Below are 8,692 nucleotides of genomic sequence, written 5' to 3' on the forward strand. Positions count from 1 at the left end.
CTATATCAATCCATACATTTCTTTCCAGATTTCCCTGAATTCATTCTCTATATAATTGATTATAACTCAATTATATCCCATTACCATTATTAATCATTATTTCTTCCGCAATTCTAAAACCAATGGCCATAACTCTCCCAACTCCCAATTTTTGTATTACACTTAGTGCTGCTATAAATATTCTACCATGTATGAGACACATCATTCTGTCATTTACTTCCTTGGCATACAGATTTATCAGTGGGATCATTGGGTCAATGGCTTTGAATTGATCGGTTATTTTCTCCCAATCCAAACAGATTTCTAGAATAGGTAGTCCCATTCAGAATTGTATATTTCCATATCTAACTAAATTTCTATTACTTTATCTATAGTAAGAAAATTACTATGGCACTAGATAGACAGAAAATGCTGTAGGTTTATAAAGAACTTCTTTCAAACAAGCCTATAGGTAGTAAAAAGTATAGAGAGTTTACCTGACTTGTCAAAGGTTACACAGTAAAAAAAAAAAAAGTACAATGAGTTTAGATAAGTAAGCTCATTTTTATCAAATTACATTTTTTTATGAATTTTTTTCTAGCTCTATAAAATAAATTTTGGTAATTTGGTATGGCAATGAATATGTAAATTAATTCAGGCAGAATTGTTACTTTGGCTTGGTCAGCCCATAAATGATTAATATTTCTTGAATTGCTTAGATTTTTTTCAATATGTATGAAATGTATTTTATAATTATGATCACTTAGTTCCTGGGTTTCTCTTGGTAGGTAGAGAGTATTTTACACTATAATTACTTTAAATGGAATTTCATTTTCTATCTCTCAAAACATATTTCCATAGTAATCATGTTGTGGAGTGAAGAGACAAAAAAAGAAACAAAAAATAAACTGAAAAAGTATGCTTCAGTCTGCACTCACACTCTGAGTTCTTTCTCTGGAGGTGGAGAGCATTTTCATTTCTTTAGAATTGTCTTGAATGATTGAACTGCTGAGAATAGTTAAGTCCTTCATAGTTGATTATCATACAAAATTGCTGTTTCTGTGTGCAATTTTTCCTGACTCTGCTTGTTTCACTTTTCATCAGTTTATGTAAGTTTTCCCAGATTTTTTTAAAGCATCTTGCTTGTCATTTCTTATAGAAAAACAATATTCCATCATGATCATATACCATAACTTGTTCAGCCATCCTCAATTTCTAATTCTTTGCCACCAATTAAGATCTAATATAAATATTTTTGTATAAAAGTCTTTTTCCCTTTTTAATCTTGTTGAGATCCAGACTTTATAGTGGCATTTCTGGATCAAATGGTAGGCAGAGTTTTATAGATAGCCCTTTGGACATAGTTCTAAATTATCCAGAATGGTCAGGATTCTGATTTTTTTCCCATATCTCCTCCAAAATATTTTCATTTTCCTTTTCTATCATATTAGCCAATATGATAGGGGCAAAGTGGCACCTAAGAGTTGTTTTAATTTGAATCTTTATAATCAATTGTGATTTAAAGCATTTTTTTCATATTACTATAGTTTCAATTTATCTAAAAATTTGCAGTTTATATCCTTTGACCATTTATCAATTGGGGAATGACTTCTATTCTTGCAACGTTAACTAGGTTCTCTTTATGTTTGAAAAATGACAACTTTATCTGAGAAATTTGCTGTAATTTTTTTCCACAGGTACATTTCTTAGCTCTTTATTTCCCTCCATCCTATATTCCTCCCATTTATCCTTCTCTCTCTTTCCTTTAATGCTGTCTCTCCTCAAAATTGTTTTACTTCTGTCTCTTGCTTCTCTTAAGCCACTTCTCATTTTATGAGTCCCCCTTCTGTTATACCTCTCTCTTCCAACTTCCCTATCAAGTAAGACAGATTTTTTTTTTTACCCAACTGAGTGTCTGTTACATATTCTTTGAGCCTGTTCTGAAGAGAATAAGGTTCAAATGTGCCACGCCTCTACAATCTTCCCCTCTGGTGTATCTCTTTTATATGAGGTAATTTATGCTATACTACCTTTCCCTTTCCCATTTTCCCCAGTGAATCCTTTTTTCCCATGAATTAATTTTATTTTTCTTACATAATCATCCCATCATGTTCAACTCGCACCCAAGTGATACATTACAAGTATCATCTTCCCATGTAGAAATATAAACAATTTGATCTTATTGAATTTCTTATTTCTCTGGAGTCTTTTATTTGATAGTCAAATTGTCTATTGTGCTTTGGTCTTTTCATCAGGAATGCTTGATAGTCCTCTATTTCATTTCATTAAATATTAATTTTCCCCCTAAATGATTATGCTCAGTTTTACTGGGTAGATAATTATTGCTTGTAATCGTAGTTCCTTGGCCTGATGGAATATTATATTCCAAATCCTTCAACCATTTAGCAGTAGGAATTGCTAAATTATGTGTGATCCTGTGGCTCCATGATATCTGAATTGTTTCTTTCTAATTGTTTGCAATATCTTTTACTGGACCTGTGTCTTCTGGAATTTGGCTACCATATTCTTGGGAGCATTTGTTTTGGGATCTCTTTCGGGACATGATCAATATATTCTTTCAATTTTGCCATCTGGTTCTAGGTTATCAGGGCAGTTTTCTTTGAAATATAAAGTCTGGGTTTTTTTCCTTTTTTTTGGCTCATGACTTTTAGGTAATTCAATAATTCTTAAATTATTTATCTTTGATCTATTTTCCAAGTCAGATGTTTTTCCAATGAGATATTTCACATTTTGTCTATTTTTCATTTTTAAATTTTGATTGTTTCTTGATATTTCATGAGATCATTAGTTTCCACTTGCTCATTTCTACTTTTTAATGAATTATTTTCTTCAGTGAGCTTCTGTATTTCCTTTCCCATTTGGCCAATTCCACTCTCTATGGAGGTCTTTAATTCATTGATTTTTGTGTGTGCCTTTTTTACCTTTGGCCTATTCTGCTTTTTTCAGGTTTATTTTCTTCAGTCTTTTGCTGACTGTTTTTCATGATTTTGATTACTCTCATATCTTTTTCTCTATTTTTCTTCTACCTCTATTATTTTATTTTTAAAATCCTTTTTGGGTGCTTCCAGGAATTCTTGGGCCTGAAACCAGCTAAAAGTCCTCTGTAATCCCCTGACCAGTTTTCTGATCATCTTATCTCTTATGGGGTAGGAGTTACAGAAACTGCCCCTGCTAAGGCTACTGATTTTTTTTTTTTTTTTTTACTGGAATGTTGCCTATATAGACCATACTCCATTTTCACTTCACTGAGACAAATTTTCCTGCCAACTTTCTAAGTTATCTTGGGCTGGAAAAGTGTTTTTACCTTGCATTTTGTTGTTAATGATGGTGCTGGTGGTAATTCTGGTGCTCTAGAATTTGTTTTTAAGACACTGTTTTAAAGTTGTCAGGAGGGAAATTTAGGAGCAGTCAAGTGAGTCCCTCCTTGCCTTTATTCTGCCATCTTGGCTCCCCCCAGTTTTTATAATTTAATCTTGATTTGTGTGTGTGTGTGTGTGTGTGTGTTTGTACTTTCCATTTATATCACTGTATTAATTGTGCATATTTTTTCTTGGCTCTGCTTACTTCATTCTGCATCAGTTCATGTAGATTTTCCTGTAATGGGCTGAAACTGAGCAGATACACTGAGGTTCAGACAAGCAAGCACTTAAGGCTAATTACCAATTGGACAATATTAGCATTTGCTTGGAAAATGACCCGTCCCACCATTCTGTGCTGGCTCCATTGGTTGGTGTATAGAAAGATTTGAAGGAGGGGGGGGGGGGGGGAAAGGGTGGAGTAGGACTAGCGAGCGTCTCCTGGCAGTTGAAGAAGGAGGAGATTCCTGTGTCTACTCTCTCCTCTCCCTTCAAAAAAGAATAAAGATTAAGGACTTTTGCTTATCCTAACTCCGATTGATTCTTAAAGTATCCAGGGTGCTAACAGTCTTCACATTTTCCTATGCTTCTTTATATTTATGTGACAATTTAAAACTGATTAAAATAGAATCAATTGATAATTTGTTTTAGCTAATTCAGTTCTTACCGTAATTGCAAATTAAAGACTAATCATTGAAAAATTATATTGTGATCTGATAAAAAATTTTGGTTTTGCTGGGTAAGCTTAAATGATAGTTTCTGCCTAGCTCCCCTAAAAAGGATTTTCTTTTTTTGTAGCCTATGAGTCTGTCTTATCATTTTGTCTATGTTTTTGTGTAATTGTAAAAGGTGGGATTTAAAGGAAAAATGCAACCAGATAGAAAAACTGCTAAAAATCTGTAATCGAAAAATTAGAATGTGTGTGTGGGGGGGAATTAATGAAGATTGTACTTGAAGCAATTGTCCCAATAAGCAAGACTAACTCCCACTTAAAGCTTTCAGAAAATTAGGTTATAAGAAAAAAGAAAAATGAACCTGCAAAATACTTTTTTGGTCATTTCAGCCTTGATCACATTGGAATTACAGAATAAAATCAGATAAACATGGTTTGTAGAACTGTCAAAACAGTCGATTTTGAAGGTTTAGATATTAATGGCATTGGAAATTAGTCAGTAAGGAGTTTCACTTAGCAACATATGCTAAAATATCTTGGTGAGTTTTGGGATACAACTCTGTAGAATTTGTTTTTTTTTTTTTTAATAAGAATTAAATTCTTTAAAAGTTTCAGAAGTAAACATTTCCATTTCCACTCACCCACTCCCACCCACAAAGATTGATAACCCTATTGTTTTAATGCAACGAAGGAAAACAGCTAGTTTTAAAACAATTCCAGAATGAAGAAAAAACTTTTAAAATGTATCTAAAACTTAAATAGCTGCTTCTGGTTAACCTTTCCTTGACCATTAAAAGAGAAAATGTTCCTTAAATCAAAGATCCCCTGAACCTTTCCCGCCTTGGTTCAGAGATCCCTTTGATTTGTTCAGGCACAGATAAAGTGTAGAGCAAAAGCATTTATGGGCAAGTACATCACCCTTGCTTAAGAACAGTAAGAACCAAGCCTACTTCTCTGAAGATTGGAGGTTTAAGGAGTGATTGATATGGTTTTAAAAGAGAAGAAAAAAGGTGTTGGGTGCATTCTAGGGGGTATTCTCGGGGTGTTTGGGGAAGGAGAGTTCCAAGAATTGGGCAGAAAATAGGGGTGCAAAGTACCTGGAACTAGGATGTTTGTGTAGCCCTGTCCATTTGGGACAGGTATGAACCAGTTTGAATTAGTCTTGTACTCGCTGGTTCAGCAAAGGTGTTCGAGGTTCACCCAGTAGACATCACTACTATGTCAGATGTGAACAACACTAATTCTGCCTTCTGATTGGCTGATTCTGCTTCTCAAATTATTTTGGCTTCTTCTAGATAGGAGTTCAAGCAAATCCAGATGATTAGCAAACTCATTATTCATCCCATTTCTACATCCCAAGAATGATACAAGAAAATCATGAAAAAAAGTTGATAGCTTAGTAAAGAAGGCACACAAAAAAAATCTGAAGAAAATAATACCTTGAAAAACAGAATAGGCCAATGGTAAAAATAAATAAATAAATAAATAAATAAATAAAAAGACACAAAAATGCAGTGAGAAGAATTCCTTAAAGCAAAATTGACCAAATGGAAAAAGTTGTACAAAAAATCATTGAAGAAAATTGGACAAATAGAAATTGAATGCCAAGAAACAATAAAACAAAATCAAAATAATTTTTAATAGAAGAAAAGGAGAAATATATCATTAGAAAAACAACTGACCTAGAAAACAGATAAAGGAGAGATCATTTAAGAATTATTGGACCAGGGGCAGCTAGGTGGCACAGTGGATAGAGCACCAGCCCTAAAATCAGGAGGACATGAGTTCAAATCTGTCTTAGACTTAACACTTCCCAGCTGTGTGACCCTGGGCAAGTCACTTAACCCCAACTGCCTCAAAAAAAAAAAAAAAAAAAAAAAGAAGAAGAAGAATTTTTGGACTACCTGAAAACCCTGAGCCCAAAAAAGAGCTTAGATACCATCTCTTAAGAAATTATTATAGAACCAGAGGATAAAAATACAAATTGAAAGAATCCCTTGATCACCTTTTGAGAATCCCAGCTCTGATCATGTTAACCTCTCTCATTTCAGGTCAGATTCACAAATAAAAGTGCTTTTTAAAAAAAAAAAGCCAGAAAATGCAGGAAAACCTGAGTTATATTCAAGTGCAAAAATTTATTAGCTGTATAATCTTGAGCAAGTTACGTTATCTCTGTTTACCTTAGTTTCCTGATATGTAAAAAGAAAAATAATAATGGTACCCACCTCCTGGATTTGTAAGGATCAAATAATATAAAGATTATAAAGTGCTTAATACAGTGACTGCTATATAGTAAACACTCTGTAAATATTAACTATCATTATTATTTTTAAATTAAATGTAATTGTTCCATGCTTGATAACTCTAAAGTGGGCTTCATATGATTAGTATAAAATACCAAAGGTGATAAGGTTAATTATTTTTATATAGCATAATTTGGAAATACATTTGGCTGAATTGATGTCATCTGATTGGTAACAAGTTTCACTTCAGTTTTAAATTCATAATATTAAGATGTCATTATTGAATTTCTAAATTCTCTTGTACTATGAAATTTGAAAGATCATTATATCAGAAATGTAGTCAAACATAACTTTTTTTAAAAAGTCTACTTGCTGTTAAATTATGAATTGAGCTGTTAAAAGAATGTGATAAAAATAGGTATCTGAACATCATTAAAAAAATATATTGTTTTGAAACCAATAATAGCAATGATAATATTTCTTTTTTTTTTATTTTTAATATATTTTTATTTTTTTTTATTTAATAGCCTTTTATTTACAGGATATATACATGGGTAACTTTACAGCATTAACAATTGCCAAACCTCTCGTTCCAATTTTTCACCTCTTACCCCCCCCCCCCTAAATGGCAGGATGACCAGTAGATGTTAAATATATTAAAATATAACTTAGATACACAATAAGTATACATGACCAAAACATTATTTTGCTGTACAAAAAGAATCAGACTCTGAATTATTGTACAATTAGCTTGTGAAGGAAATCAAAGATGCAGGTGTGCATAAATATAGGGATTGGGAATTCAATGTAATGGTTTTTAGTCATCTCCCAGAGTTCTTTTTCTGGGTATAGCTAGTTCAGTTCATTACTGCTCCATTAGAAATGATTTGGTTGATCTCATTGCTGAGGATGGCCTGATCCGATAATAATATTTCTTAAACTAAAGAATGAATTCTTGAAAGGCAGCTAGATGGCACAGTGGATAAAACAGTGGCCCTGAAGTCAAGAAGACCTGAGTCCAAATATGGCCTCAAACACATAACACTTAGTAGCTATGTGATCCTGGACAAGTCACTTAACCCCAACTGCCTTGCCCCCTCCCCAAAAAAAGAATGAACTATTATTTGAAATTTTTAACTATATCTTATAAAAATTATGAAAACATATAGGAGGTTTAAAGATGTATTGAGTCAACTATCAAGAATTTGCTGAAATAATGTTTTGGTCATGTATACTTATTATGTATCTAAGTTATATTTTAATATATTTAACATCTACTGGTCATCCTGCCATTTAGGGGAGGGGGTGGGGGGGGGGTAAGAGGTGAAAAATTGGAACAAGAGGTTTGGCAATTGTTAATGCTGTAAAGTTACCCATGTATATATCCTATAAATAAAAGGCTATTAAATTAAAAAAAAAAAAAAAAGAATTTGCTGTATGTAAAAGCCCAACTGAGGAAGAAACATGACAAAAATATTCAAGCCCTAAATTATAATTAGTGAAATTTTGCTATTTGGAGTCAAAACTCAATAATTTGCTATTGTTTTCAGTTTTGATTTTATGGATAATTGTCTGAATTATAATGAAGCCAACAGTAGAAAATGGCATGTGCTTCAATCTGATAACTATTAGAGGTGGACATCTGTGACTGGGGAAAGGTATGGGAACAACCTTGGCTGAGCATAAAATAAAATTCTATTGAATCATTTTTTCATTGTGCTCCCACAGGAAACTTCCCCACCTAGTTAATCTTGAGCCTGGCTTTTGATGCCCTGTGACTACGATTGGCTATCAAATATGACTTATGCCTGGAATAAAAAAGAGCTAAGGAAAATTTTCCCTTTTGGGGGTATAACTATACCCATCCTTTTCCTTTCATAGCAAATTTCTGGTATCAGGCAGACGAGCTTTTTAATTTAATTCAATTTAAAAAGTAGAAGCTTTTTAATTACAATATTAGATCTATTAATTGACCGATACTGAAAAACTCTTGAGTTACTATAAAATGCAAGTGTGAAAAAATCTTACAATTATAGTCTGTATTTGTGGTGTGAAGGTACCTTCAAAATTAATGTCTATTTTCTCTGAATTACTTTTAACAGGAAGGTTCACCAGATACAAAATAAGTCTGTTTGCTGAAAGGAGTTGGTCAGCAGCCTACAGTGAATCAAAGTATTGCTCACTCCCAAATGCCTTTGCTGGTGTTCAATGGATGATCTTGCTGAGCTGTATACCCCAAAACAGCCTAAATCAGATCAACTGTTTCAGCAAACTATCAAGCTTCTCTGTCCTACCTGTTCCTGGGACTGTCTATTCTTTACCTTAACCCTTGCTGAACTTCTTGTGGTTTTTAATTATAAATTGTCCTTGTTTTTCCTAGGCTGTAGGTTCCCTTTTGTTTTGTACTAGAGTGTCTAATG

The sequence above is a fragment of the Sarcophilus harrisii genome, chromosome 1, assembly GCF_902635505.1.
Source record: "Sarcophilus harrisii chromosome 1, mSarHar1.11, whole genome shotgun sequence".
NCBI lineage: Eukaryota > Metazoa > Chordata > Mammalia > Dasyuromorphia > Dasyuridae > Sarcophilus > Sarcophilus harrisii.